Source organism: Coenobita brevimanus, chromosome 57 (genome assembly GCF_032717465.1).
Source record: "Coenobita brevimanus isolate Jiangsu-jjx chromosome 57, ASM3271746v2, whole genome shotgun sequence".
NCBI classification, from domain to species: Eukaryota; Metazoa; Arthropoda; class Malacostraca; order Decapoda; family Coenobitidae; genus Coenobita; species Coenobita brevimanus.
This window is the reverse complement of record NC_137010.1, coordinates 50,168,786-50,186,779: the sequence shown is the minus strand read 5'-3', so window position 1 is coordinate 50,186,779 and position 17,994 is coordinate 50,168,786. Positions and strand designations below refer to the sequence as shown.

At 44.3% G+C, this 17,994-nt stretch overlaps 1 protein-coding gene and 1 non-coding gene across 2 annotated transcripts in view; both read right to left on the bottom strand.

The window, feature by feature from the left end:
• Positions 1-17,994, bottom strand: part of Msh6 (DNA mismatch repair protein Msh6) — a 746,240-nt gene that overhangs the window by 90,542 nt on the left and 637,704 nt on the right. The gene's annotated exons all lie outside the window — the stretch shown is intronic.
• LOC145402363 (5S ribosomal RNA) lies at positions 6,715-6,833 on the bottom strand. The gene has a single exon (XR_013897721.1). It is a non-coding gene; the product is annotated as a 5S ribosomal RNA (ribosomal RNA).

The window sequence follows — 17,994 nt, the reverse complement described above, 5'->3', positions numbered from 1 at the left end:
ACTTGGATGGGTGACCACCTGGGAACACCAGATGCTGTTGGCATCCCTACGTGTCAAGTGGGGTTGGTGGAGGATTAGTGCCCCTCCCTGTAAAACAAGTAACTCTAAGCCCTTGGCCACCCCGTTTGGGATACATGGCGTCTGGCACTGAATGAATGAATGAAAATACATGAATATATTATACACGAATATTATTATACACAAACATATTTCACACGCATCACATGCGTATCATATTACAGTAATCCCTCTACTTTCCGGACATAATTGTCCCGGGATCCAATATTCCCAAAATGGTCTGAAAACCGCCAAAAATTCGGGGATTTCCCTCCCGTAATTTGAACTTGGCGCACGTGGCGCGGGACAACTTTGTTGTGGCGCATCATTCCTCCGACGTCTGTTAGAGCGCCCTTGCATCCTCCCCACTTTCCGCCTGTTTCTTGTCGTCCGTGAACGCTCGTCATCATGGCTCCCCACATGCTCGCTTTTGTGGTGGTGCCTTACCTGCTGCAGGCACTCCTGCTGCTCTCGTGTGTGTGATGATGGCCCCGCCACCTGAGAAGAGGAAGAGAGTGGTTTTGACTCTGGAGAAGAAGTGGGAGATATTGGAGAAAGTAGATGCGGGATGGTCTTCTTCACGCATCCTCCGTGAGTTCAACCTGGCCCGATCTACTTTGTTTGATATTAAGAGATCCCGAGACAAACTCATGCAGTACACGGCTGACTTCTCGTCGAAAAGCAAATGCAACATGGAGAGGAAGATGATGTTTACTCCCAAGTTTGCTGAAGTCAACCGCTCCACGTTGATTTGGTATCGACAGCAACGTGCTGCTGGTGTGATGGTACGTGGTACGGAGCTGAAGGCTCCTGCTGAGAAGTTCGCAAGGCTTCACGACACCCTAGACTTCAAGGCATCCGAGGGTTGGCTCTTTGCGTTTAAGTTACGACATGGCCTTACCAAATGTAAGTCTCATGGCAAAGCTTTGGACGCTAACGAGAATGGAGTAGAGGAGTTTCGGCACAAGGTGAAGGACTTGATCGACAGGGAGGGCCTCACTCTCGGTCAAGTCTACAATGCTGACGAAACTGGTTTACTCTTTCGCTCTTTGCCTATGAACACTCTAGCCGAGGAGATGGAGAAGCATGTACCTGGCCACAAGGTCTCCAAGCAACGGCTATTTGCTTTGTGTTGTGCCAATGCTAACGGCATGCATCGACTTAAGCCCGTTATTGTTGGCCGTGCAAAGCAGCCTCGGTGTCTTCGTGGGGTGATGGATGTCCTTCCTGTCGTCTGGTACCATTCCTTGAAGGCATGGTTCACAGCCCACATCTTCAAAGACTGGTTCCGCCGCCATTTCGTCAAGGAGGTCATACATTACCAGACAGAGAAACTGGGAATCCCATGCGACCAGGTAAAGGCCCTCCTTCTCCTCAACAATGCACCTGCTCACCCGTGCAACAAGGACTTCGTGGCTGAGAATGGCCGCATAAGGTGCATGTTTCTGCCACCTAATACTACTGCTCTCATCCAACCAATGGACCAAGGAGTGATCGTGGCAACGAAGCGCCTATATCGACGGAAGTTCCTGGACGAGGTGATGGTTGTTCTCGAGGACGAGGACGAGCGCAGGAAGGGACAGCACACGCAAGACCAGCGGACTTTGGAAAACCTTCGCCGCTGCAACATCGTCTGCCATTTACAACTGGGCCAGTGCATGGAAGGAAATCACTGTCAAGACTCCAGAAAATGGTTGGTCTCGTCTGCTTCTTGGAACGGATGTGGAGTACGATTTCCTAGGTTCCGACGTGGATGACTTCCATACACGTCTACGTGTGCACAGAGACGATGTTGATGTGGACCAAGTGCGTGAGTGGTTGGATGATGATGAGGGCGATCCTGGGTATCAGACCCTGTCTGATATCGAGATCGCATCTCCAGTTGCAGGTGTCAGTACCCAGCTCGAAGATTCCAACGAGGACGGCGACGATGATGCGGACTCCTCTCAGCATGACACAACTCCAGCCATCCCCGAGCTGAGCGCACTCCGGGAACATCTAGAGTTTGTTCTGGACTACCTGGAACACCCGGACTGCGACATGGAGATGGGGCCCTTGGGACTTGTCGAAGAAGTGTGTGCTTTCAGGCAGCGCATCATAAATCGTCAGAATCGTCGTTCCTTGAGTCAATCAACGATTGACAGCTTTTTCAGGCCCGTGACCTCTGCTGTGCCCAGTCCTGTCTCCACTCCGTTGCCTCCCCAAGACAGGCCCTCATGCTCTGAGCCACAGCCCAGCACATCAGCCACGGTGGAGTCACCGCTCGACGTGGGTGTGCGTCTATCTTCTGAGTCGTGTGCTGTGGGTACGCCATCACCACGACCCAGCGACGCACCCCTAGGTCACCTGACAGCGATGCTCTCAGACTCTGACAGTGATTAAACGGCAAGAACTTCTCCACTAGACCACACGGGAATTTAGTGTTGTGCAGTGAAAGAAAAACAGTGCATACAGTATTGTCAAGAAAGTAGAAATTTGAGTGAAAAGACAAAATTTTTGGACTAAATTTAACATAAATAAACTTATGATTTGTTTTGAAATTGGTTTTATGAGTGGAAAGACTTAAAGTGCAGAGTGCAACACTAAATAAGTTACAATGGAGCATAAGTAAGACAAGAGTGCGCAGTGTGAAGAGAATGGACTTCTGAGTGAATGACTAAGTTAAGTGCAAGACTCCATGAACAGTGTATTGCAAGTGCTTCAGGAAATCCTTCATACTGTCAGAGTCTGAGAGGAGGCGGTTATTCATTGAGATGGCCATGGACTTGCTGTAAGTAGGCAGAATGTTTCATACTGTACTCTACTGTATTTTCCATACTATACTTACCTCAAACACCTCATTTCACTCTTTTATGTCCCTTATTGGTGTGAATATGTAGTGTCTTAGGTGCTATGCATGTGCAGTAGAGAGGTGTTTTTCTGGGTTAGGCTAGGTTAGGGTCCATAAATACCAGTCCAGGAGCCAGGGACTTGTAAGTACCCAGAATGTTTAATATTGTATGAACCTATCTCAAAAACCTCATTTTATGCTTCTTTTGCATTTATTTAAGTCTTTTATATCCCTTATTGGTATGATTTGGGTCTTAAATAGGTGCTATGCATGTCCAGAGGGAGTTGTATAGGTGTTTTTCTGAGTTAGGGTCCATAAGTACAAGTCCAGGAGGCTGGTGGCCACTATCTGGACAGGACCACTTTCCAGACATGCCTATGGCTCTATTACGTCGGATAGTGGAGGGATTTTACAGTAATCCCTCCAATATCCGATATATTAGAACCAAAGGCATGTCCGGAAAGTGGTCCCGTCCGGATAGTGGGCCCCAGCCTCCTGGACTTGTACTTATGGACCCTAACTCAGAAAAACACCTATACAACTCCCTCTGGACATGCATAGCACCTATTTAAGACCCAAATCACACCAATAAGGGACATAAAAGACTGAAATAAATGCAAAAGAGCCACAAAATGAGGTTTTAGAGGTGAGTTTATACAATATTAAACATTCTGGGTACTTACAACAAGTCCCTGGCTCCTGGACTGGTAGTTATGGACCTAACCTAGCCTAACTCAGAAAAACATCTCCCTACTGCACATGCATAGCACCTAAGACCCTATTCACACCAATAAGGGACATAAAAGAGTGAAATGAGGTTTTAGGGGTAAGTATGGATAATACAGTACAATATGAAACATTCTGGGTACTTACAACAAGTCCCTGGGCATCTCGATGAATAACCCGCCTCCTCTCAGACTCTGACAGTAAAAAGGAGTTCCTGAAGCACCTGCAGTACACTGTACATGAAGTCTTGCACTGAACTTAGTCATTTGCACTCAGAATTCCATTCTCTTAACACTGCGCACTCTAGTCTTACTGTACTTGCACTCCATTGTACCTTAATGAAATAAGTGTAGCACTCTGCACTTCAAGACTTTGCACTCATAAATCCATTTTCTAAACATAACACACTCGTTTATTTGCGCTACACTGAAAGTCTATAAAATCAGTGTTGCACCCTGCACTTTAGTCTTTGCACTCAGAATTCTAATTTCTTAACACTATGCACTGTTTTTTTTTCACTGCACAACATTGTAAATTACCATGTGGTCTAGTGGAGAAATTCATGCCGTTTAATCACTGTCAGAGTCTGAGAGTAGCTGATGCAGGTGGCCTAGGGGTGCATTGCTGGGTCGTGGCGCTGGAGTACCCACTGCAGACGACTATGAAGAGAGGCGCAAACTCACGTCAATTGGTGACCCCACCGTGCCTGATTTGCTGGGCTGTGGCTCAGAGGATGAGGGCCTGTCTTGGGGAGGCAATGGAGTCGAGACAGGGCTGGGCAGAGCGGGGGTCACGGGTCTGAAAAAGCTGTCAGTCGTTGATTGACGCAAGGAACGACGATTCTGACGATTGATGATGCGCTGTCTGAAAGCACGCACTTCCTCCACAAGTCCCAATGGCCGCATCTCTCTGTCGCAGTCCGGGTGTTCCAGGTAGTCCAGAACGAACTCTAGGTGTTCCCGGAGTGCGCTTAGCTTGGGGATGGCTGGAGTAGTGTCATGCTGAGAGGAGTCTGCATCATCGTCGTCGTCCTCGTCGGAATCTTCAAGCTGAGTACTGACACCTGCAACTGAAGATGCGATCTTGATATCAGACAGGGTCTGACACCCAGGATCGCCCTCGTCGTCATCCAACCACTCATGCACTTTGTCCACATCAACATCGTCCCCATGCGCACGTAGACGTGCATGGAAGTCATCCACGTCAAAACCTAGGAAATCGTGCTCATCCATTCTGAGAAGCATACGAGACCAACCATTTTCTAGAGTCTTGACAGGGACTTCCTTCCATGCACTGGCCCAGTTGTAAATGGCTCGATGATGTAGCAGCGAAGGTTTTCCAAAGTCCGCTGGCCTCACGTGTCCCGTCCCTCCCTGCTCTCGTCCGTGTCTTCGAGAACAACCATCACCTCGTCCATGAACTTCCTTCGGTACAGCCTCTTCGTTGCCACAATCACTCCTTGGTCCATTGGTTGGATGAGAGCAGTAGTATTAGGTGGCAGAAACATGCACCTAATGCGGCCATTCTCAGCCACCAAGTCCTTGTCGCACGGGTGAGCAGGTGCATTGTTGAGGAGAAGGAGGGCCTTTACCTGGTCATGTGGGATTCCCAGTTTCTCTGTCTGGTAATGGATGACCTCCTTGACGAAATGGCGGTGGAACCAGTCTTTGACAATCTGGGCAGTGAACCATGTCTTCAAAGAATGGTACCAGACGACAGGAAGGACATCCATCACCCCCACGAAGACACCGAGGCTGCTTTGCACGGCCAACAATAACGGGCTTAAGCCGGTGCATGCTGTTAGCATGGGCACAACACAAAGCAGATATCCGTTGCTTGCAGAGCTTGCGGCCAGGTACACGCTCCTCCGTCTCCTCGGCTAGAGTGTTTGTAGGCAAAAAGTGACAGAATAAACCAGTTTTGTCAGCGTTGTAGACTTGACCGAGAGTGAGGCCCTCCCTGTCGATCAAGCCCTTCACCTTGTGCCGAAACTGCTCTACTCCATCCTCGTTGGCGTCCAAAGCTTCGCCATGAGACTTAAAGTTGGTAAGGCCATGTCGTAACTTGAACGCGAAGAGCCAACCCTCGGATGTCTTGAAGTCTAGGGGATCGTGAAGCCTTGCGAACTTCTCAGCAGAAGCCTTCAGCCCTGTGCCACGCACCAGCACACCAGCAGCACGTTGCTGTCGATACCAAATCAACATTGAGCAGCTGACTTCAGAATACTTGGGTGTAAACATCATCTTCCTCTCCATGTTGCTTTTGCTTTTCGACGAGAAGTCAGCCGTGTACTGCATGAGTTTGTCGCAGGATCTCTTGATATCAAACAAAGTAGATCGGGCCAGGTTGAATTCACGAAGGATGCGTGAGGTAGACCATCCCGCATCCACCTTGTCCAATATCTCCTCTTCTTCTCAAGAGTCAAAACCACTCTCTTCCTCTTCTCAGGCGGCGGGGCAATCATCACACACGCTAATAAGAGGCACAAGAGCAGCAACAGAGCCTAGCCTGCAGCAGGTAAGGCACCACCACAAAAGCGAGTAAGTATGCGGCCATGATCACGAGCGTGCACTCACAACACGAGACGGGCGGTAAGTGGGGAGGATGCAAGGGCGCGCTAGCGGACGGAGGCAGAACTATGCACCAAAACACAGCTGGCCCGTGCCGCGTGCGAATAGTTCAAATTACGGGAGGGAAAAGTTGGATTTTTTTTTTGCGATTTTTGGCCCAAGTTCGGAATATTGGATCCCAGGACCAAAATATCCGGTAAGTGGGGATGTCCGGAAAGTGGGCGTCCGGATAGTATGGGGATTACTGTATACACAAAATCTGAGGCACTGCTGACAGGTAGGTTGCCAGAGTACGATAATGACAACCTCAGAGTCGTGTGCTGCGACTACAGCACAGAGTTCTGTAGATGTCTGTGAGCAGGGTTGGCATGATTAAAATCAAATGATTTTAATCAAGTCATTATTTTTTTTTCATTCATTGCCAGACGCCATGTATCCCAAACGGGGTGGCCAAGGGCTTAGAGTTAATTGTTTTACAGGGAGGGGCACTAATCCTCCACCAACCCCACTTGACAAGTAGGGAGAACGTTATGCCAACAGCATCTGGTGTTCCCAGGCGGTCACCCATCCAAGTACTAACCAGACCCAACATTGCTTAACTTCGCTGATCGGACGGGAAGCGGTGTACTCAACGTGGTATGGCTGTTTAATCGATTATAATCAGAGAAAAAAATCACTGATTACAATTAAAACACAGTGGAGTCTCTTTTATCCGAAATTCTTTTAACCGTAATATGCCATTAACAGTAGGTTTTACTAAAACATTCTCATTTCGATTAACCGCAAAAATCTGAAATCTATCCAAAAATTCAAACACAGCAGGCTTGTTTCGCACCACTAGCATTAGTTTATGGCAATTTACCTCCCAGCCAACATTACAAAAGTGCAATTACATATGCAGTTACTCATCATCACCATCACCATCATCAACCGGACCTCCTTTCCCATCCAGGGGCAGGGTGAGAAGTAGCAATGTCCAGACAGCACAAACTTGCCCAATCCAAATAGGCAACATTTCCATTCACCCATCATTCAAGCCCCCGGAATCCTGGCTCTACTGGATACGCCAAAAAACATTCACCACACAAACGTACCCGGTTGAGTCAATCCGGATGCTGCCATGCTCACAAGGGGTGCCAAAATCCCTGACCATGCATTTCTCCTCACAACATTCATCCAGCCAGCTCGATCTCGTCAGTTCCCTAGCTTCACCAACTTCAAAACCTCTCTTCCTCAAACACTCATCCACCATATCTCTCCACCTTCTCCATGGCCTACCTCGTCTCCTCCCTCCTTCAAATTCGCTCAGGTAAACCTTTTTCACCACTCTACTGTTATCCATTCCTTCCACATGACCATACCATCTCCGGACACTCTCTTTGATTCTGGTGTCCACCGATTTCCTCACTCCACACCTTTCACGAATCACACTATTTCGTGTCCTATCCACCCTCTGTACTCCACATACATTCCTCAACAGTCCCATCTCCACTGCTCTTACTCTTGACTTTTCATTTTCATGCCACACCACAGTTTCACACCCATAAGTTAGAGTTGGCACTAACACTCCCTCATGTAAGCCTCATGCAGCTGCAACACTCAAGCCTCTGTTTCTTATCAAGGCCTTCATTGCATCAGCTACTTTTCTCCCTTGTGTCACTCTACTTTCAACTTTTTATGCGTATTTTCCTCTCATCAATTCCAGTCTCTCCCCATTCACTGTGACATCACACTGGGAGTCACCTTCTCTTTCAATAACCATCACTTTACTCTTCTCTACATTTACTCTCAAGGCACAACGCTCACAGACATCAACAAACTCTGCACTAGCCTACCAAGTTCCTGTCCGGTACTTGCAAGCAGTACTGCATCATCAGCATACAACAAATTTGAGATATTCCACCCATCACCATTCATTAATAATGCCATCCCTCTCTCCATTACTTGTGCTTTCACTTTTCACATCACCCCATCCATATATATATTGAACAACCATGGGGACATCACACAACCTTGTCGCACGCCCACACCGATTGTGAACCATTCATTTAGATGCCCATTAACCCTTACACATGCTTCGCTACCATCATAAAAACTATTGACAGCACCTAGCAGCTTACCATCTACACCATACATGTGCAAAACTTTCCACAATCCCTCTCTGACTATTTTGTCGTATGCTGTTTCCAAATTCATGAATGCCATAAACACCTTATGGTCCTTCTCACAAGCCTTCTCTGCTATCTGTCTCACTGCATATACTTGATCCACACATCCTCTGCCACCCCTAAAGCCACCCTGTTCATCACTCACTAGGACTTCTGATATCTCTCTTACTTTCTCTATAATAATTTTTCATATACCTTCCCTACCACACTCAATAAACTTATGCCACGATAATTCTTGCATTCACACAGGAGTACAATCACAGCCTTTTTCCACTCTGCAGGCACAGTTTCACTCATCCATGCCTTCTTACATATCTCCAACAAGAACTTCATTCCACTCTCTCCACTGCACTTAAGCATCTCTGCATACCCCTCATCAACCCCAGCTGCTTTCCCATTTTTCAGCCATTTCACAGCGCTCTTCACCTGTGTGAGTGTCATGTTTCCTTGCACTGCATTCCTTCTCTGCACACCCCCAAAACCAATCATGTTTACAGCCGCTCTGCTCTCTCTATTCCCATTCATCAGGCTTTCAAAATATGCTTTCCATCTGGTCCTTACTTCAACTTCATGGTTTAGTAACCTACCACCTGCATCCTTCACACTATCACATTTCTTTTCGCTTTCACTTCTACATTTCCGCACCTCTTTCCAGAAAAACTTCCTATTTTCAGAGTAGTTAGCATTCATTTTTCTTCCCAGATCATCATTTACCTTCTCCTTTTTCCTCTTCACTAGTCTCTTTACGTGCTTCTTGCTCGCGATATACTCAGTTCTTATTTCAACTGAACCCCTATCCTGTAACCACTTTAGCCACTTCTTCCTCTTTTCCTCCACCGCTCTCTTAACCTCCTCATCCCACCATGCCGTACCCTTCTTTTTTGTTGATACTCATGCCACACCACACACCTCTTTAGCATTCTTAACTATGCAATCCCTATATGCATTCCACATGCTGTCCAGATCCAGTTCACTGAATCTAACTCATCCTCTACTTTGGTCCTGTAATCATCTGCCACTTCTTTCATTCTCAGCTTCTCAAATTTTAGTCTTTCACCCTGACTGCTCCTCTCTCTCCTGGTCCACCTGACTCCTCTCAGCTTGATCTTGCATACCACAATCATATGATCTGACAGACCTCCACATCGTCCTCTCACAGCTCTCGTATCAGCAACCATTCCCATCATCGACCTCTCTAAGAGCACGCAATCAATCAGGCTCCTTTCAACGTGATTTCCGTTTCCTCTATACCATGTATATTTATGGCATCTTTGTGTTTGAAATACGAATTACAAATGCACAACCTCCTCTCCTGACACATACCCTTTAGTCGACTTCCATCATCATTTTCTCCTGGTACTCCATAACAACCCATTATGTCATCCTCTGCCTACTCTTCCGTTCATATCCCCCATCACGATCAATTTATAGCTCACGTAGTTACTTCAGTGTATTAAGTGTTTTGGTGATGGTTGAGTGGCTTTTGGGGTGCTGGTGATGATGGTGGGCTAGACATCGCCAGAAATGGGTGATGGGTGAGTACAATACTGTTCCCTTGTATCCTACATATTATTAGAGTATCTTTTATCCAAAAAAATCGATTAAGCGAAACTTTGAAAGTCCCACGATTTTCGGATAAAAGAGACTCCACTGTATTTCTATTTGAAATATAATAATATGCATACTATCTATCATTACTACCTAAAAAGTTACAGACAAATAAAGAAAGTCACAACATGCTGGAGGTTTCAGGACATATTCTGGCTATTCAGATATGACTTGTACTGAACTTGTCGCAGAGCTTCTCACTCAGTGGAAATGTCAGGTTGGTATTTTTCGTGGGTGAATATACTTCTTGTCATTCTTTATATTTATACATGTCTCTGATAAAGATATTTTGTACTTAGCCTGCACTATTAGTCATTATTACATCACTAAATTTGGAGTACTGTATATAACTGGTTACTGTGTAGTGTGGTTTTACTAATACAGTACATCTTTTTAACGTAAGTACTAGCTGGCAACTATTCCCAAAGCCATATCTAAGAAAGAATGTCAGATGGGTAAGTTTACTAGGGGATTTACTGGTACTCGTTTTGTCATCCTCTGTGTTTTTGTAAGCCTTAAAAGTAAAAAGACATTATTTCCATGCTCAGTCTGCATTAGTTACCATTAACTTACCAATAATACCTCACTGAGGTATGTCTATTTAACCCGCCCCGTCCCAACCGATTTTCCACCACTGACTCCCCCCAATCCCAACCAATTTTGGAAAAAATTTTTTTTGGCTCAAACCTCCGCTTTTGGTAAGAAACATCGAAAATTCATAGAGAAATCGCTCACCTGAGGTTTAAAATATTTGATACAGGTAGCAGTATCCCTTACCTTACTGGGTTTTCTATCAGGCTGGCTCCAAAGAAAACGAGCTCTATGGGAGGGTAACTATTTATTTATTTGGTATGAATTTATATGTAGTATGAGAAGTAATCCCTCTAATATACGAACATCCCCACTAATCGGACATAATCGTCCTGGGATCCAATATTCTCAAAATGGGCCAAAAACTGCAAAAAATTCGAAAAAAATCTGACTTTTTTTTCCACCCGTAATTTGAAATTGCCGCCTGGCGCCGAACAGCTGTTACACCATGGTCCCTTCACCCCTTCCTTCCTCCCCCCTCCCAAGTCAGGGTTGCCATTTGGTATTTTTCATTACCAAGTGTGGGCCAATTTGGTAATGAATCAGAATAATGCATTACCAAATGGATTTTTCACATGTATGTGGCAATTGGAGGGGAATCTCTCTGTCACCGATAGCTTTGAAAGTTTTCAGTAGAGTGTTGTTAAATAGGTTGGAGCTGGTGGTTGAGGGCATTCTGAGGGATGAACAGGCTGGTTTTAGAAAGGGACGTGGTTGCAATGATCAGATCTTTATAGTTAGGCATTTGATGCAGCAAGTTAATGAAATGAGAGAACCGTTAAGTCTTTGTTTTGTTGATTTTGAAAAGGCTTTTGATAGTGTTTCGAGGGAGACTATGGGGAAGATCATGAGACATTATGGAATACAAGAGGAGTTTGTGAGGGTCATTATGAACAAGCATGAGGACACATTTTGTAAAGTGATGGTTGATGGTTGTCTGAGTGATTCGTTTGAAGTCAAGTCCGGAGTAATTCAAGGTGGTGTTCTATCGCCTTTACTATTTATATTGGTCATTGATTACATTATGAAATGCGTTGGAACAGAAACCGGTGCAGGTATACTTTGGGGAGAGAACAAGAAACTTTTGGATTTAGATTATGCAGATGATATAGTTTTGATTTGTGATGGCCCAGAAGAGATGCTGAGAGTGTTGGACTGTTTGGTGAGTGAAGGTCGCAAGGTGGGTTGGGTTATTAATTGTGGAAAAACTGAAATAAGCAATATGAATATGGAAAATGCGCAGGAATGTGTAATTGGAGGTATGGTTGTAAAGCAAGTTGATAGGTTTAAATATTTAGGTACTTATTTAGCCAAGGATGGTTCTTTGAACTTTGAATTCGAGAAAAGGTTAAAGAAGGCTAATCAGGCAATGGGAATGCTTAAAAATATTTGGAATAATAACAATTTTTCTGTGCATACAAAAATCAAACTTTATAAGGTAATGGTTAGGAGTATCTTAATTTATGGACACGAGTCTTGGTACAGCACAGTGACTATGGAAAATAAATTCTTGGTGTCTGAAAACAAAGCACTTAGAAGAATATTAGGAGTTAAGTGGTGGGAAAGGATACCAAATAGTAGAATTAGAGAAATAATGGGAGTGCAGCCGGTCGATGAATATGTTAGGTTCTCACGATGGAAGTGGCTAGGACATGTGTATAGGAGACAGGGAACAGTACGAGGTACACCAGGGTGGGTGGCACTTGGTAGGAGAGGTAGAGGAAGGCCAAAAGACACGTGGGTGAGGACATTGAGACGGGAAGCTGGAGATGAGTGTTGGGGAGATCTTGAGGAGTTAGCACAAGATAGGATGTGGTGGTGTGAGTTCATCGAGGCCCTATGCATCCCCGAGGGTGCCACAGGAAATGATTGATTGATTGATTGATAAGGATACACAGGATGGAGATGGTGGATTGTTTGCTCTCTCTGATTAATCTGCTACCCTACATAGCGTGAAAATAATCAACATGATGTTAATTATAAGGAGAGTGATCACATGTGTGCAAGGGACAGCATGGTGGAATGATGAGGTGAAACGAGCTGTGGAACAAAAGAAGAAGGCATATAGTGAATGGTTAGCGAGTAGAGGTAGGGGAGAAGATGTGAGAGAGATGAGAGAGGTATATGTGAGCAGGAGAAGGGAGGTTAAGAGACTGGTGAAGGAGAGTAAGATGAAAGTGGATGAGGAGTTTGGGAGGAATCTGAGTGTGAAATGGAGGGAGAGTAAGAAATTGTTTTGGAAGGAGGTAAAGAAAGTAAGGCAGTGTGATAGGGGAAATAGTAGGGGAGTGAAAGATAGAAATAATAGATTGTTGGTGGAGAAACGAGAGAAATTGAGGAGATGGAAGGAGCACTCTGAGGATTTGTTGAATGTGGAGAGTGAGAGCAGTGCGAGTATAAGTGGTTGGGGAATGGCTGGGAGAAGAGATGAGAGGAGGGAGGAAGAGATCAGTAGGGCGGAAGTAGTGGAAGCAATGAAGAATATTAAGTTGGGAAAGGCCCCAGGAATTGATGGAGTGTGTGGTGAAATGCTTAGGTATGGGGGTGAGATTGTTGTGAAGTGGATATGGAAGTTGTGTAGATTGGCTTGGGAAGAGGGAAGGGTTCCAGAGGACTGGAAATCAGGTATAATTGTTCCTTTATACAAAGGAAAAGGAGAGAGAGAAGTATGTGGTAACCATAGGGGTATTTGCCTACTTAGTGTGACTGGTAAAATATATGGTAGAATACTCATTGATAGGGTTAGGCATATGACAGAGGAGCTAGTTGGAGAAAAACAAGGGGGATTTAGGAAGGGAAAAGGGTGTGTAGATCAGATATTTGTTCTAAGATGTTTAGTGGAGAAGTATCTAGAGAAGGGAAGGAAAGTGTATGCTGCCTTCATGGACTTGGAGAAAGCTTATGACAGAATAGACAGGCAAGGTATGTGGAAGGTATTAAGAATATATGGAGTGGAGGGGAAATTGTTGAGTGCTGTGAAGAGTATGTACGAGGGAGCTAGGGTTACGGTGCGGGTGAATGGTGAGCTGAGTGAGTTCTTTGATCTCAATGTGGGACTGAAACAGGGTTGTGTGATGTCTCCATGGCTGTTTAATATATACATGGATGGGGTTGTAAAGGAGGTGCAGGGTAGGGCAGTAGATGTGGGAGTGGCTCTAATGAATGAGGGTGAGATTTGGAAGCTTCCGGTGTTGCTGTTTGCTGATGATACAGTACTGTTGAGTGAAGATGAATGGGAGTTGCAAGGTTTGGTGAATGAATTTGGGACAGTGTGTAGGAGGAGGAATCTGAAAGTCAATGTAAACAAAAGTAAAGTTATGGTGTTTGAGAGGAATGAAGTCACAGAGTGTGCAGTGAGGTTGGATGGTGAGGATATGGAGAATGTGAGTGCATTCAAGTACTTGGGTAGTGTGATGAGTAAGGATGGAACTTTGGGGGATGAAGTGCGTGAAAGGGTACAGCAGGGAAGGAAGGTTGTTGGTACACTGAAAGCAGTGATGAGATATAGGGAGGTGAGTATGGAAGTTAAGAAGTCACTGCATGATAGTATTGTGATCCCTACCCTGACGTATGGAAGCGAGGCATGGACCTTGCAAGTGGGAAACAAGTCAAGAGTGAGAGCAGTGGAAATGAGTTACTTGAGAGGAGCATGTGGAGTGACGTGGAGGGACAGGTTGACGAATGAAGAAGTGAAGGAACGCTGTGGGGTGGATGTGGATGTAGTTGAGAAGATTAGGAGAAATACACTGAGGTGGTTTGGACATGTGAAGAGAATGGAGAATGAAAGACTGGCTAAGAGGGTGTATGTAGGTGAGGTGGAGGGAGGGAGAGGGAGAGGTAGACCGAGGATGAGGTGGAGGGATGGAATTGAGAGGTATGTGAGGGAGGGGAGGGTGAGTTGGGGGGAGGGTAGTCAAATGGTAGGTGACAGAGCAACTTGGAGGCGTTTTGTCTGCGGCCACCCTTTGCGGGATTAGGGCGTCGGGCTATAGATAGATAAATAGATAGATTACATGTATTTCCACTTGTATATATAATTAGTGAAGAATAAATGCTAGCTTTATGAATTTGGTAATGAAAAGTTAAATTTGGTAATGAAAGTTGAGGAGATTGGTAATGTGGCCGTTGCGATCTGGCAACTCTGTTACCCTACCATCATCAACAGTCACAGCCTAACTCCGATCGAGAGCAGATGCTCATAGCAGTGCAAGCCACAGGTGCTTGTCTTTTGTGAATAAACAGTGAATAAACTGCAATACCTCGCCACTAGAACACACAGGAATTTACAGTGTTGTGCAGTGTTAAGAAATTAGAATTTAGAGTGCAGAGGATTAACTGTGGACTGCAAACTTGTGGTTGAAACCAGTCCAGGAGCCAGGGACTTGTAAGTACCCAGAATGTTTAATATTGTATAAACTCACCTCTAAAACCTCATTTTATGGTTCTTTTGCACTTATTTCAGTCTTTTATGTCCCTTATTGGTGTGATTTGTGTCTTAAATACATGCAATGCATGTCCAGAGGGAGTTGTATAGGTGTTTTCTGAGTTAGGGTCCATAAGTACAAGTCCAGGAGGCTGGGGCCCAATATCCGGACAGGATCACTATCCGGACATGCCTTTGGCTCTATTACATTGGATATTGAAGGGATTACTGAATATTGGTTTTCACACAGTAATATAGGCAATATAAGCATTGTTTCACACACCAAACACATCAACATACCTGACCTTTTTTGGCGACATTACTTGATCATCATTTCTGACTGTTTTTTCCTCTAATGCTACGTAAACTTTGTCCTCCACATTGTCATCAACTGGGGAATCACTCTGGCCCTGAATTTCGTACTGTGGCACGACATGTCTTTAGTGGCCAGGTCACTGGTAACAGGTGAATTACCGAGACAATGGCGTGCGGCGTGGGAGGTCATGCGGGATAAGGCATTGTCCCTGCCTGGCATCTTGTAGAGGAAAGTGTCCTGTGTATATGTACCCAAAATCACGCGCGAAAATTGAAAATTGTGCAAACAAGGGACTTTGCAATTGATGAGCGTTTATATAGGCCTACATCAATGGGACTGAGAGTGACAAAACATGTGGACATATATATAGGTCAATGGGACTCGGCGGGTTAAGTGATTATTATGAACTTTAATGTTTATGCATTACATAAAATTATTAGTTGGTAACTTTAGTATGTGCCCAGTAGCCCAACCACAACACACTGTACTTAGACAACACAACTCAGCGTGAGTGGTTGACCAGTTGTGACTTATATCCACTGTAAAAAATATATATATATTTTACATTTTACAAGAATGGCTTTAACTCTTCCATGGCTGTGGGTCTGGAATTTTCTGTACTCCTCAGGCCGACGTGGGGGCCATTTTCTGAAGTTTTGAAAATTGATTTTTTTTTCCCTTGCCATATCGAAGAGAAAATTCAGATGCACCTAACAGTGCAAATCCCAGCTTCCTAGACCCATTCTGTGGCTTGCAACAGAGCACGTAAGTTGCAGAAATATCGGCAACCAATATTCACCGCCCAGAGGTGCTGCCGCAGTGCAACTTCGCAGTTATTTTTTTTTTTAACCCCCAAAACAATGCAAATGGCGCTGAAATGTTGTGCATATATGAGATATGATGATATCGAATGATTTTAGTACATAATATGTTAGAAATGGCTGGAAAAAATTATGATGAATATTTTTTTACCTTTTTGATATAAAATATGTTTATGGTAGTTTCAAGTTATTTTTTATGTTATCATTGTGCCCATGCTTGGAAAAGGGAGTGAAAGGGTTGAATTTTCAGTCCTAAATGAGAAAATTGCACGTCCTCTGAGGTTAGGCTCTCCCAAGGGAGATGAAAGTGAAGGGTCAGATTTGATTAGCAATACGGAAGTTGAATCGCAACTTCCAGCTCCCACACCACGAACATGGCTAAAAATAGAATCATAATGCAGTTTCAAAACTACATATAAGTCTAATTATTACAAATACAAAGACAAAGCAGAAATAAATACACTTACAGACAGGGGAAAACGTATTTTTTCCATAATAACACGTTCACCTTTCTCTATCATCTTACTTTGTTATTTTCGCAATATATGTTGCAGTCTCGTAAACAGGGTAGTTGTGTGTGTTTTGCAAGGGAGGAAAAAGATTATATTTTCTGTCTGGGTCGAGATAATGGGTGTAACTATATGTTTTTAGGCATGGCCACGGGCGAAAAAAATTGTGCATCCACTCGTCATGGCAGCAGGTGGTGAACTGACAGATGATATGTGAGAGGGTGAAGTCAGTCTCATGTCCCACATGTTCATTCACTTCCTGAAAGTTTTCACAGTTTTCTACATGACGCACTGCATTGAATGATCCAAACCATTACAACAAACCTGAGCAAATAAGTAAAGATACCAGGACAAAATTGTATTTTTCACTTATTATCATGTCTTTTGTGTCTGTGTCCATATTAATTCATAATTGTAAACAGGTGGTTGTGTGTGTTTTGCAAGAGAGTACAAAAATGATATTTTCTGCTTGGGTCAAGATAGAGGGCATAGTTGCGCTTGTTTAGGCATGACCAGGAGCGAAAAAATCGAAAATCCACTCATCTCAGCTGCAGGCTCTGAACTGCTTAATGGGGTGTATGGGAGTGTGGTGCAGGTCAGTCTGAAGACGTTCAGAATGTCCGTTCATTTCCTAAAAAATGTTTGCACTTTTTCACAGGCTGCGCTCAAAGGACACCTGTGGCCATTTATCAGCTAAACGTCATTCGACAACAGCAGCCACGGAGGGGTTAAACATATTACACAGAAAAAAAATGCATGCATTATTGTATAAAAAGTGAACTGTAATAATGGAGTGAAAATTTTTAAAAAAGTAAAAAATCAATAATAATAATAATAATAAAAAAAAAAAATCTGATTTTAAAATCTATTTTTTTATTTTTATTTAAAAAAAAATTGGATTTGTTTCCAACCCTGTCTGTGAGCATCATGCCTTCACAGTAAATATATCCATCCATCCACCATCCAATTCTATGTTGCCCCATGAGAAGCATAGAAGCCCAGGGCTAGGCATGTTGGTCCTGACATTTAAGAAAGTGACCAGCCTCACTCATCCCTGAGTGGCTTTACGTAAGCAAAAAACTCCAACCACCCCTTGGATATAAACCTTCATGGCTCAAACTGATTGGAGAGCCATAAGTACTCACTAAACCACCAGGCGCCATAATTTGGTTATATGGTTACCACCCAGCATAGCAAATGGTTTCCTGGTGTAAAGGAAACCATTCGACTTGTCAGTCAGTGTAGAGTCACCCACAGGCAGAAGGCAGAGGAAACAATGAAGGAAAGAAGACAAAAGAGAGAGTGTTAAGTCACCCGTAGGCAGAACGACGAGGAAAGAATGAAGTAAAGAAAGGCAGAAGAGGAAGGAAGGAAT